The sequence below is a fragment of the Stegodyphus dumicola genome, chromosome X1, assembly GCF_044657685.1.
Source record: "Stegodyphus dumicola isolate Sdum_Otavi_A_Nest chromosome X1, ASM4465768v1".
Classification (NCBI taxonomy): domain Eukaryota; kingdom Metazoa; phylum Arthropoda; class Arachnida; order Araneae; family Eresidae; genus Stegodyphus; species Stegodyphus dumicola.
The window spans coordinates 137,479,860-137,492,049 of NC_140780.1; the positions used below are offsets into that span (position 1 = coordinate 137,479,860).

Consider the following 12,190-nt stretch of genomic DNA (forward strand, 5'->3'; position numbering starts at 1 on the left):
TTCGCAGGCGCTTTATAAGCATTTCAGTGCAATAACCGAATAGTTATGACACAAAGGACCCATTTGGATGATTTTTTACGTGGTAGAATTATCGGCCGTCTGGAATGTGGGCGTACCCAAGTGGAAGTATCAGACGAACTAGGAATTGCCCAGAGTGTCATCTTCAGGCTTTGGCAACGATTCCAAGATGATGGTAATGTGAGTAGACGTTACAGCACAGGTCGCCCCAGAGTTACAAAGCCGAATGAGGACCGATATTTGGCAGTTACTGCCAAAAGAAACAGGCGGAACACAGCCTCAGACCTGTCTCGTCAGCTCTCTTCAGCCACTGGCACGACAATTTCAAGGCAGACCGTGTACAGACGCTTAGGGCAGATTGGTCTAAATGCTCGTAGACCTGTCAGATGCGTTCCACTTACTGCAAATCACTGTCGCCTGCGGTTAGCCTGGAGTAGAGAGCATGTATCGTGTACACCGCAACAGTGGGCTTGTGTGATGTTTTCCGACGAGTCCAGGGTTAGCTTGAAGTCTGATTCTCGCCGGACTTTCATATGGAGAGCTCTAGGTACCCGTTACTACCAAGAAAACATCATTGAACGACACCGTTACGGTGGTGCAGGAGTGCTCGTTTGGGGTGGAATTATTCTGGGTTCCAGAACTGACCTGCATGTTCAAATTGGAACCATAACAAGCCAAATCTATCGGGACGTCATTCTAGAACAACATGTACGTTTGTTTAGGGGCTCCATTGGCGCACAATTTGTGTTTATGGATGACAACGCCCGTCCTCACCGTGCAAACATCGTAAGCGAATGCCTTCAATCGGAGGATATCACCTGTATGAACTGACCAGCATTCTCACCGGACTTGAACCCAGTAGAGCACGTGTGGGACATGCTTGGCCGACGAGTTGCAGTCCGTCAACCTCCTCCTACATGTCTACCGGAACTTCGGAGAGCATTGCGTTTTGAGTGGTGTAATATCCCCCAAAATCAGATCCATAATTTGATACTCAGCATGCCTAGGCGTTGTACGGACTGCATTGCATAGTCTGGGAGACATACAATGTATTAACAATCATACCAATCATGTAATATTGGTTTTTTGTAAATAGGTTTTCTTTTTTGTAATTTGCTCCAGAGAGAAAAAATCGCTATTTTTTTCAATGATATCAAACATATAGCATCTTTTTTTGCTCTTTACATTTTGTTTAATAAATAAGCTTTACAAATAAGTCAAATTTGTTTTGCTTCTAACTCTTCCTTTGCCTGATTTTGCATTATCCTTAATTTATGGACATGAGTGTATTTGCCGTTGCAATCTTCGCAATTTGCCGATGTTGCTGAAACGTCCTGATATGACCGCTTTTACACGTGGTCGTTTTAGCATTTTTTTTAGTTCATCAGCATTATTTTTAGAATGAAAGAGACTAAATCTGCCCTTTCAAGAATCTGAAGTCCGCATAAGATTTACTTTGCAATGTTTCTTTACTTTATTTCATCTAAATATATTAATCTAAGGTAGATTCATCTAATGAAATGTAAATTTAATATAAATGCTTTTGACTTATTAAATTTAATTAGTACTAAAATATGTGCTAAACATAATTGTTTAAAATTTTGTTAAAATAATTAATAATTAAAATATTTTTTATAAATATCATAGTAAAATATTTAAAAATGAAACTAATCTATAAAGTAAGTTATTAAGTTATGCATTTTATATACTTTAAAAAATCCTATTTCCGAAATGAATGCAAATCACATGTTTCCAATTATTTCACTACTGAAATATGACTTATTTCTTATTTCTTAAGTAAGGACGAATTCACGTCTGTCCAATATATATGGCGGAAGGAGAAGGAGACTTGTACATTGTAACTGGATGCTTAATATAAACGAACATCTCGAGATTTGCGCGCTTTGGCTAGCTGCCAAATTCGAACAACTGCGCAATTAATTCAGATTCTCGCTGCTCTTTCAAGTGATTTGGTAAAGATACCATCTGTAAGGCGTTTGAAAAGACTTACTTCAAGTTTAAAATTGTATCAAGCATTGACGTATATAAATAATATTGCTTATATTAAAAGTAAGTGTAATGCACTGTGAATCAAAGAACGCATTGTGAATCTTCTCATTGTTCTGTATCTACTTGCTTCAACTGCCTTCAGCGAGTGAAATTATCGTAAGAGTGCTGAATTTGTGTTTATTTTTTGTGTGAATTTTCTGCTCTACATGAAATGCCTTCGTGAATCTAAACTAATCGTGAATCTAGTGTTCGTGAAATAGTGTCACTGTGGTCTATGGTGGTCTGTGGAATACAGTGTTCGTGAAATAGAGTTTCTATGGTTCGTGAAATAGTGTCTGTCTCCAGTCACTGTGGTTCCAGCAGTGAAACATTTGGATAAACTTACTAGCTTTGTGCTGCGTTTATAACGTCCTGTTATCTTTCAGAATTAATTCATATAAAACCAAAAATAAAATACAACGGTAATCCACTTTCTGGTTTTGCTGAAAATTCAATCAATACAGAAGTTACAACAATTCAAGCTGTCATGGTATGTTCATTATTTTCAAAATACAAAGAAATTATTGGATTGGTACCAGTACTTAATATGACTGCTGAAGATGAATTAGATATATGTATAATATAAGCAATTAATCAATTATTAAAATTAATAATAATGCACATTCTATAGTACATTGTCTTTTGTACAGTATGCAGGAAAGGTTAATGATTTTAAACAGTGTATAAAATGTATGATCGAAAACCTAGTGTTAAGGAAAACACTAAATATTTTTATTGATTCCGAATTGCAGTTTTATTACTTTTCGTTTGGTATCTATCCTTCCAAAAACACTGTAATTCGCGTTTTTTTAAATAATGCCGTTATGTATGTTTATCTCAACAAATGAATGTTGGAAATCAGGTTTTCTTTTTTAGTAAATTTAAGTATATTCTATTTTCTTCGCTTACTTTTTATGTGCTTGTGATAACAAAGAAATTCATAATAAATAGAAACACAAAGTTTCATTGTGTGCTCTTTAACGAAGAGCTTACTTTAACGTACTTAGCTTACTATCGTATGCTATATTATTTCAATTATTTCTGTACAGTAACAAAAGGAAAGTTATTGATTATAAAAAGTGCATGAAATAATCATTGTAATCTACCACTGTTCTAAAATGTAAAAACTAAAAATAAGTAAATACATTAACATATGATCGAAATAAATGGTGTTAAGAAACATCAGCATTACTAGTAAATACTGCAATCCATAATTATTGCACTTTTAATTGCTTACTATTTAAAAAACACAAATATTTTTTTATTAATTGGAAATTTTAATTCTGTTACCTTCCTTCTGCTATTTATACTTTCAAACACTACTAGTTAATGTTTTTTCTTAAATAGTGCTGTCATGTGTGTTGTTTGTTAGGTTATTATTTCATTTTAGATATGAATAGGGGAAGTTATTAGATTTAGGTATGTTTTTGATCACATTTATTAACTACTTTATATCGTCTTTAATTTGCATATCTTGGAGATATAGCTGTTAATAGTTATATTTTTTACTGTGAAACGCGAATAAATTTATACTTGAGTTCAGGTAAAATACTGATTATGTTACCTTAAGAACCGCTTCCTAATTTATCATGACAGGGGCAAAGAGACATTTTCAATTGCTCTGAGATTTAACAGAAATAAATGTGATAATGCTGTTTTCAGAAACGCTCTTTTTTTTACCCACATATGTATCTTTACTTTCATTTATGTCTAATTGAGTTTTATTTACTTAAAACCTACTATTAATGTTATATATTTATAATAACCACTTTCATAATTACTCTCACTTGCTAGATACCGAAATATTATATTCAGGAAAAAAAATGATGAAATCTTAAATATTCGTAACTTAGAATTTAATTTATTTAAAAAATATAGTTTAAAATACTGAAAATAATTAAGGCTATTATTAATTATGCATATTTAGTCTAAAGAGAAAAAAATGTATTATCTTCTGGGTTTCAGGAAATGATAAAATATTAAAACTTTAGATAAATACAAGGAATACAAACTTTTAAAAAAGAAGAAAAATATATTAATTATTAAGCTTATTTTTCTGCATAAATCAGTATGTAACACGAGCACATAATAACGACATTTTCACAACTGTTGCAAAAAGGTGGAATTTGGCGAACATTTAGGCGTCTTTAAGACGTCGTGATACGGTGCTTTCACAACCAAAATATCACCTGCGAAAGAAGCAATAACGATCTCTATGCGACAGAAACCTCATCTGCAAAGACGTAATAAAGACGTCTTTGCAACGGTTGCAAAACAGTGGATGTTCGCGGACTTCTGGGCGTCTTAAAGACGACATATTGCAACGTTTTTGCAACGACATCCGCGACGAATTTGCAACGTCGTTATGACGTTGCTGTGCTACTTGGGAGGTATTCATTCATTTCCAACTGTTTTGTTAAATGCAAGACGTATTTTGAGCTGAAGTGACACTAAATGTTTTTACTTGATTGGACATTACTTGAAGTGATCATCCTAGAAAATGCCTACTTTAATTGGGGAAAGAGTAAACAGTCCAAATAGTTGGAGACTGTTTGATTCTGAAATACCATAATTCGTCCCTGCTTTGTTTTTCCACGGTTGAACACAATATGTGATTTTTAATATGCATAAATTAAATAACACCTACTGCATTTTATAAAATTCATCACCTTAGGCAGATAACCTTCGCAAGCTACATCATAAATAACTGACGCAATATGTTTCTAATTAGTTATATTTACTGTGTACATTATTATGTTTTTTTTATTTCTTCGTCCTTAAGCTTTGCGCATAAAATGCTAATAAAATCCATTCTTAAAGCACTAATATTTTTACAGGTTCGTTATATCAATTCAACTTAACCAGCGGCTTCATATTAATTTAAATTTTAGCATTAGGCAGTTAATAAAATCAAGAACAAAGAGATGCTTTTAGAAGACTGTCTTCAATATTCATTAAAACTCCCTTTATTTTACTAAAACACCTTACTCAAAGTACTTTTACATTGATTACAGAAATGTCTTCAATACAGAAAGATGACCCCCATCAGTAGTTGAGCGGTTAAGGGCTGTGTATACTGGTAAGTTAATCCCTGGGTTCGAATTCAGGCGATGGTTGACTTCCGCATTTTTCTCCAAAGGCATCCCCCCTTAGGTAGATAGCCTTAGTGTGCCTCGCCATAACCAATAACCTAAAAAAAAACTTTCGCTTAGAAATAAATAAAATGAAGTAAAGCGCGTTATATTGTAATTAAAGCATGAACGCAAAATATTTCTTAAAGATGTGCTTTACTCGCATAATATTTGTTTGCACTTTAAAACTAAAATTTTGAATATACTTTTTGTCGATTTCATGGAAGCTATCTTATGTCAGCATGTCTTCCCAGTTTCCTTTGCCCATCCATTTCCCGATAAAATGTTTAGAAACGCGAAGTTCTGCTTTCCGGAACTTTAGCCAAAAAAAAAAAAGTCTCTTTTAAAGGCGTCTAACGCATAACTTTATTGATCAACAGAATATGTTTTTCTCAAAACTCTTTTGAATTTCCTAACATCGAAAGAAATATTTTCTTTTACGTTTTGTCCTTTAATAAGCGACCTGTAATACTATAAGTAAAGAAACCCTTCGTGAAGTTCTTTGCGAGGATAGATAAATAAAGCCTTTGCTTCTGCTTTGAAGAAAAGGAGGATTAGAAGTAAACAGAATTCAGAAATGTTTTCAATCTGGTCCATAAACAACGTTTCTCTGAATCAAATAAACTAAAATATAGCAAAATTATATCGAACATAAATATCGCTTTCGTAAATATTCCGATCATCATACATTTCTCGTCTTTCCATAAGAAGCTTTATTCATAGAAGGAATTAAAAACCCTTTAGGTAGTTTCAAGGTAATAAAGCACAAAAAATACATATGATGCTTTAGTTATTTATATCAGTGACCTTAAATTGACAGCCTACGGGCCACATGCGGTCGTAGAAGCAATTTTAAGCAGTCCGCTAAGAGAGTAATTTATGTATTTGTTGCAAAATCAGTGTTTCAAAGATCAATATTTTAACTTGATTTTAGTTATTTGAATTCCGAGTTCACATTATTATTATTACAATTAAAATCGAAAGTGAACAACGAACAAGAAAACATATAAATGGAGATAAATAACTTAGAGAGTGATTTAAATATTACTCAAATATTTGAAAATGCAAATTTGATTAATATTTATTTGTATTTGTCAAAAAATAAATATACCCAGTTACGAATTTTTGAAGTAAGAATAATCTCCTTATTTGGGAATACACTTAGTATATGGTGATCAGCCTCTTTTTCCACAGTTGAAAGTTCCACAGTTTTTTATATGCTTTGATAAATATTTAGTAAACCAAGTTTTAAATTTAGCTGAAATTTTTTTTTATTTCGATGATAAAAATTTTTATTTTGTTAAAAAAAGTTTGTCCCGTCAGCTATTTTCAGATCGTGGATTCGGCGCACATGCAATTTGTGTTTCAGACCACTGATATACACTCATGTCCATAAATTAAGGATAATTCAGAGTCACACGGAAATCGAACTCTTAAATAAATATATCACCTGTAAAATCACTACACATCTTCAAGATCCTTATGCAAATTTCAGGAAGTAACCAGATGACACCGATGGTATGTCACAATGACGACAGTGTACGAGAGTGATATATAAGGAATACAGGCAAAGAAGTAAAATTGTTCGCAGGTGCTTTATAAGCATTTCAGTGCAATAACCGAATAATTATGACACAAAGGACGCATCTGCATGATTTTTTACGTGGTAGAATTATCGGCCGTCTGGAATGTGGGCGTACCCAACTGGAAGTATCAGACGAACTTGGAATTGCCCAGAGTGTCATCTCCAGGCTTTGGCAACGATTCCAAGATGATGGTAATGTGAGTAGACGTTGCAGCACAGGTCGCCCCAGAGTTAGAACGCCGAATGGGGACCGTTTTGGCAGTTACTGCCAAAAGAAACAGGCGGATCACAGCCTCAGACCTGTCTCGTCAGCTCTCTTCAGCCACTGGTACGACAATTTCAAGGCAGACCGTGTACAGACGCTTAGGGCAGATTGGTCTATATGCTCGTAGACCTGTCAGATGCGTTCCACTTACTGCAACTCACTGTCGCCTGCGATTAGCCTGGAGTAATGAGCATGCATTGTGGACACTGCAACAGTGGGATTGTGTGATGTTTTCCTACGAGTCCAGGTTTAGCTTGCAGTCTGATTCTCGCCGGACTTTCATATGGAGAGCTCCAGCTACCCGTTACCACCAAGAAATTATCATTGAACGACACCGTTACGGTGGAGCAAGAGTGCTCGTTTGGGGCGAAATTATTCTGGGTTCCAGAACTAACCTGCATGTTCAAATTGGAACCATGGCAAGTCAAATCTATCGGGACGTCATTCTGGAACAACATGTACGTTTGTTTCGGGCGCCATGGGCGCACAATTTGTGTTTATGGATGACAACGCCCGCCCTCACCGTGCAAACATCGTAAGCGAATGCCTTCAATCGGAGGATATCACCCGTATGGACTGGCCAGCATTCTTACCGGACTTGAATCCCGTAGAGCATGTGTGGGACATGCTTGGCCGACGATTTGCAGCCCGTCAACCTCCTCCTACATGTCTATCGGAACTTCGGAGAGCATTGCTTTTGAGTGGTGTAATATCCCCCAAGATAAGATCAATAATTTGATACTCAGCATGCCTAGGCGTTGTACGGACTGTATTGCATCGTCTGGGAGATATACAATGTATTATCAATCATACCAATCATGTAATATTGGTTTTTTGTAAATAGGTTTTTTTTTTGTAATTTGCTCCATGGAGAAATAATCGCTAATTTTTTTAATAATATCAAACATATAGCATCTTTTTTTGCTCTTTACCTTTTGTTTAATAAATAAGCTTTGCAAATAAGTCAAATTTGGTTTGCTTCTAACTCTTCCTTTGCCTGATTTTGCATTATCCTTAATTTATGGATATGAGTGTATTTTACTATCCTTTCCCGCAAATTTGTAACTAAACTGAAGAAGTTGATTAGATTAAGAAGTAATGGTTTTGAAAACAATAATTCGACTCAGTTTCAATTCCGGTTATATAACCGCTTTCAGATCCTTCTTCAAAAATGATGAGAAAATCCATGCATGCTATTGCAGTATAGAAATTAATAGTTTCTTTTCTTCACCGGTGCTTTCAATAGCTGTTTTATGGAAAATAATTTGAAAAAGTTCCTTTACCATATGATTTGCATATAGGTTTGAAAATTTCTGTCTGTTTATTCCTATTTTAAAGGCCCATAAAGTGATTTATATATCAGTCTAAAAACGTATTTGTTCGAAATGTGGTTATGAAAAGCGCAACTCAAGCAAAAATAAATTCCGTTTCCTGCAAAAGTGGAATGCTAGATACCGAAATATTATATTTAATATATATAGGAAGCTATAAAAGATATGGTTTTGAAGCGACTTCGGAAAACTAAAAAGGTAAGTTAGACTTTCTTTCAGGATTTTCTTGGAAAACTACCCAGTATATTGCAATAAATAAATGCACGTATGCAACTGTACCTTAAAAATCAAGAAATATATTTAAGCTTATTGAATCTTCCTCTAAATCTGCCAGAAAACTTGAGTAATAAAATAAATTTTGTCGCGAATAATTCAATTTAGACCAAGGAAGCCTTTTGATGGAAATAATAAAGGAATTGGAATAAGTACCTTAGAAGGATTCGAACGCAATATTTACATAAAACTGAAGTATTTTCCAAAACTTTTATTGCATTACCAAATTGCTGTTCCTACTTGTTTCGTATTAGAATGTTTGTTTGCCAAATTTCACTGTTTCAACTTTTCTTCTTTATTTACTTGCTATTTTGAAACTGGGGAATTTGATTTCCTTAATTTTCTCTTTAAAATAGGCTTACGTATTTTTAGCTGAAAGGATAATATTAGATTATTCTTAATGCAGCGAGTAACTTGATTAGTTCAAACTGTAAAAATAAAGAAATGAAGGAAATAAAAAATGTAACTATATTCAGGATGTTTTATATGTGTGAAATACAGCACATGCTAACGTTAACGATTATTGTCAAGTTTGCTTATATGTCTAACACACTTTGTGTAAATTCTGAAGTAAGAACGTAGTTAATACAACTAACTCAGAGTAACATTCCAATAGAAACTCTGAAGTAAGAAAATAATTTACTATAAAATATACACAAGGAGATGTCTCCATGTGCAAGAACGATATTTATGAAGACAAATTTGAAACTGCCATTGAAATTCTTTGGCAACCCTATGAGGAACTTCGATTGTGTAGAAAGTATAGATTTCACAAGAAAGAATGATTTGGGACTTAAAAACAAGAGGCATATACTATATTTCAAGAACTTAACCAAAAGCAATTCAAAGTTTGCAGTGATACTTGTATAACTATATATTTATATTGTTGAGTGCGTATGGGTTCGCAGTGAATTGAATGCATACAAAATCGATGATAGATCAATAGAATTTATTTTCCCAAAAGAAGAGCTTTACAGTTCTGGAACTTTTCACAAAAGTAGCCCTACAGCTCTTGTCAGTGTAACAGAGCACAATCAGTAGCTAACATTTCAAACTACTAAGCTATGAAACATAAGCAATGAAAAGCTCATTTAAAGAGCGAAGCTCGCACGGAGATCTCTCAGTGTACCTGTCTACTGAACTGAAAAACTACTCTGAACTACTCTGAACTGAAAAACTGAGAAGTGATGGTCTCTACGGTCTTATACAGTTTTCCGGCCGCTGAGGACTTACTAGTACCTTCCACTTCTCGAAATTGCTGGAAGGCAAATACGGATAAAGCTACACCTAAGGGCCAGATACGATTACAGTTATGTATAAAGATCAATTACAGTATAAATTACAGCTATATAAGGATCAGAACAAAATGTCGCCAAGTGGTAGCCAAGTTTGGTGACTTTTGGCTATTTCTTGCCAAATTATGGCGATAAACATTACTCGCCGAAACCATCGCCAGCTTGGCACTTGGTACGGAAGATTTACCTCAACGTCAAATGGACTTACCCCTGTAATCTCATTTTCCGGCGGAACTTCACAGGCCATCTCATGTTACATATTACAAACAAAAGATACTACAGTTTCACTAAAATTATATACATATATACATAATTAATCACAATATAAAAATGTAATTTTTGCAATCATGTATGACTACATATACCTACTTAACTATGCAACATTTTCAACTGTTATGCTCCGAATAACTACCCCGTTTGTCCGCGCAAAATTCTTTTTAATTTAGATAAACAGACGCTGTCTGAACCGCTGATCCATCCCTAATTGAGCTTTTCAGTTAGCAGGTCTACTTTGTGGAGATAAATAAACCTCCTGTTTGGTTCACATCCGTGGTCAGAAGCTATTCCAAGGTGCACTATTACTGTTACTGCTACATAACATAGATGAAGACTGTTTGCGCAGTAGCATTCGAACATTGATAAGGTAAACCTAAACCTAGACTTAACTAATAAACCGTACTGCCAATACTGGCAAACCGGTAAAACTAAGAAACATTAAAAAAAAAAATGAAACTATGTAACCAAGTTAAAATACTGGGCAGCTTGCCTCCGAGGAAGATAAGATTTGATCCGAGATTTAATAAGGTAACGAAATTAGAATACTAATATCTGTGCTACTGATGTTTGCTGCCCTCCTTTCAGCAATGATTAAAGAGAAATTCTAACTTCGCAGTTTCTTTCTATGTATTTCATAACAAATTTACTGAACAAGAATGGAGATTTTTCTTACTACTGTACAGACTAATATGCATACGTAAATCCTTGAAAATTAGAAAATGTTTCATTAAAAATTAAAATTTCATTTCATTAAAATTTAAATTATAAAAATGTTTTATTAAAATAAAGACAAATGAAATAGAGTACCATAATTATTTTGTTTACTTGCGCTAATGTAACTACCGGTGTTCTTCCACTTTACCGTTCCGGCAGCTGGTGGGCCAGTGCATGTATAAGATGCGTAAGGAATCGGGTAAGATGACATGTATAAGCGGAAATAGGCACAACTAATTACAATTAATTGCTTTTGTATACATTTCGGTCAGTTATAATGACATCAGAAAAAGCCGTCATTTCTTTCCATTTTATTGAATGGCAAATTTAACTTTTATCACAATTTATTATAACATTTTAAAATTTTCCGACATTACTGCTAATTTTTTCGCATGTATCTTAATACGCCATCTGGTAATTCCGAATGCCACAGTATGGGAACCACAGATTTATGCAGCACTGTACTGAGTGCACTATAATGTAGTTTATGGGACATTACAGTGAGCGCTTGCTGACCGACAGATCAACAAGTCATGTTAACAGAACTTCATTTCTTGATCTAGTCAGTCCCGGACCGCTATTTCTACATACATGACTGCAAGAAGTTTCAGGTTAGTTAGACATTAGGTAATTGTTTTTGAAGCAGGAGACATGAAAAATGAGCAATACCCTCGCCGGGATTCGAACCTGGGTATCTCGAGCCGAGCCGATTCGAACCTGGGCCGAGCGTGCTATCCATTACACCACGAAGGCATAGAGAAAAGAGGGAGAAAATACCTTATATGCTCCTTCTTTTAAAGGGCGACTGGCGATTAGAGGACCCAATCTGAAAATCCTGGTGGTGAAGAATCATCATCCACCACCTTTAAGTTCGGGCGCCATTGTAGAGACATTAGGTTATTTTTTTGAAGCATGAGACATGAAAAATGAGCAATGCCCTCGCCGGGACTCGAACCTGGACCTCTCGAATATGTGCCGAGTGTACCAACCATTATACTACGAAAGCATGCAGGAAAGGAAGGGAGAAAATACCTCACAAGTTTTTTGGATTGTAGGAATATAAATTAAATTCTGATTCTTTCTCTAAACACGGTAATAAGGGTGATAGTAATTAAAAAAAAACACAGTTTTTAAAGTTACGTTATTTTACATAATTAGTTTGAGAATAAATAAAAGTGACAAATGAAAACAAATATTACTGTATTAAATTGTTTTCAGAAATTTAAAATTTTTATTTGCAAATTTTGATATCC

General features: G+C 34.5%; 1 protein-coding gene and 1 long non-coding RNA gene across 3 annotated transcripts in view; one reads left to right on the top strand and one right to left on the bottom strand.

The window, feature by feature from the left end:
- Positions 1-12,190, top strand: part of ktub (Tub domain-containing protein ktub) — a 243,816-nt gene that overhangs the window by 81,016 nt on the left and 150,610 nt on the right. The gene's annotated exons all lie outside the window — the stretch shown is intronic.
- LOC118198307 (uncharacterized) overlaps positions 5,018-12,190 on the bottom strand; it is a 153,739-nt gene continuing 146,566 nt past the window's right edge. Inside the window, exon 4 of the long non-coding RNA XR_015038724.1 lies at positions 5,018-5,257. This is a non-coding gene — a long non-coding RNA (uncharacterized LOC118198307). The remainder of the gene's footprint in view (positions 5,258-12,190) is intronic.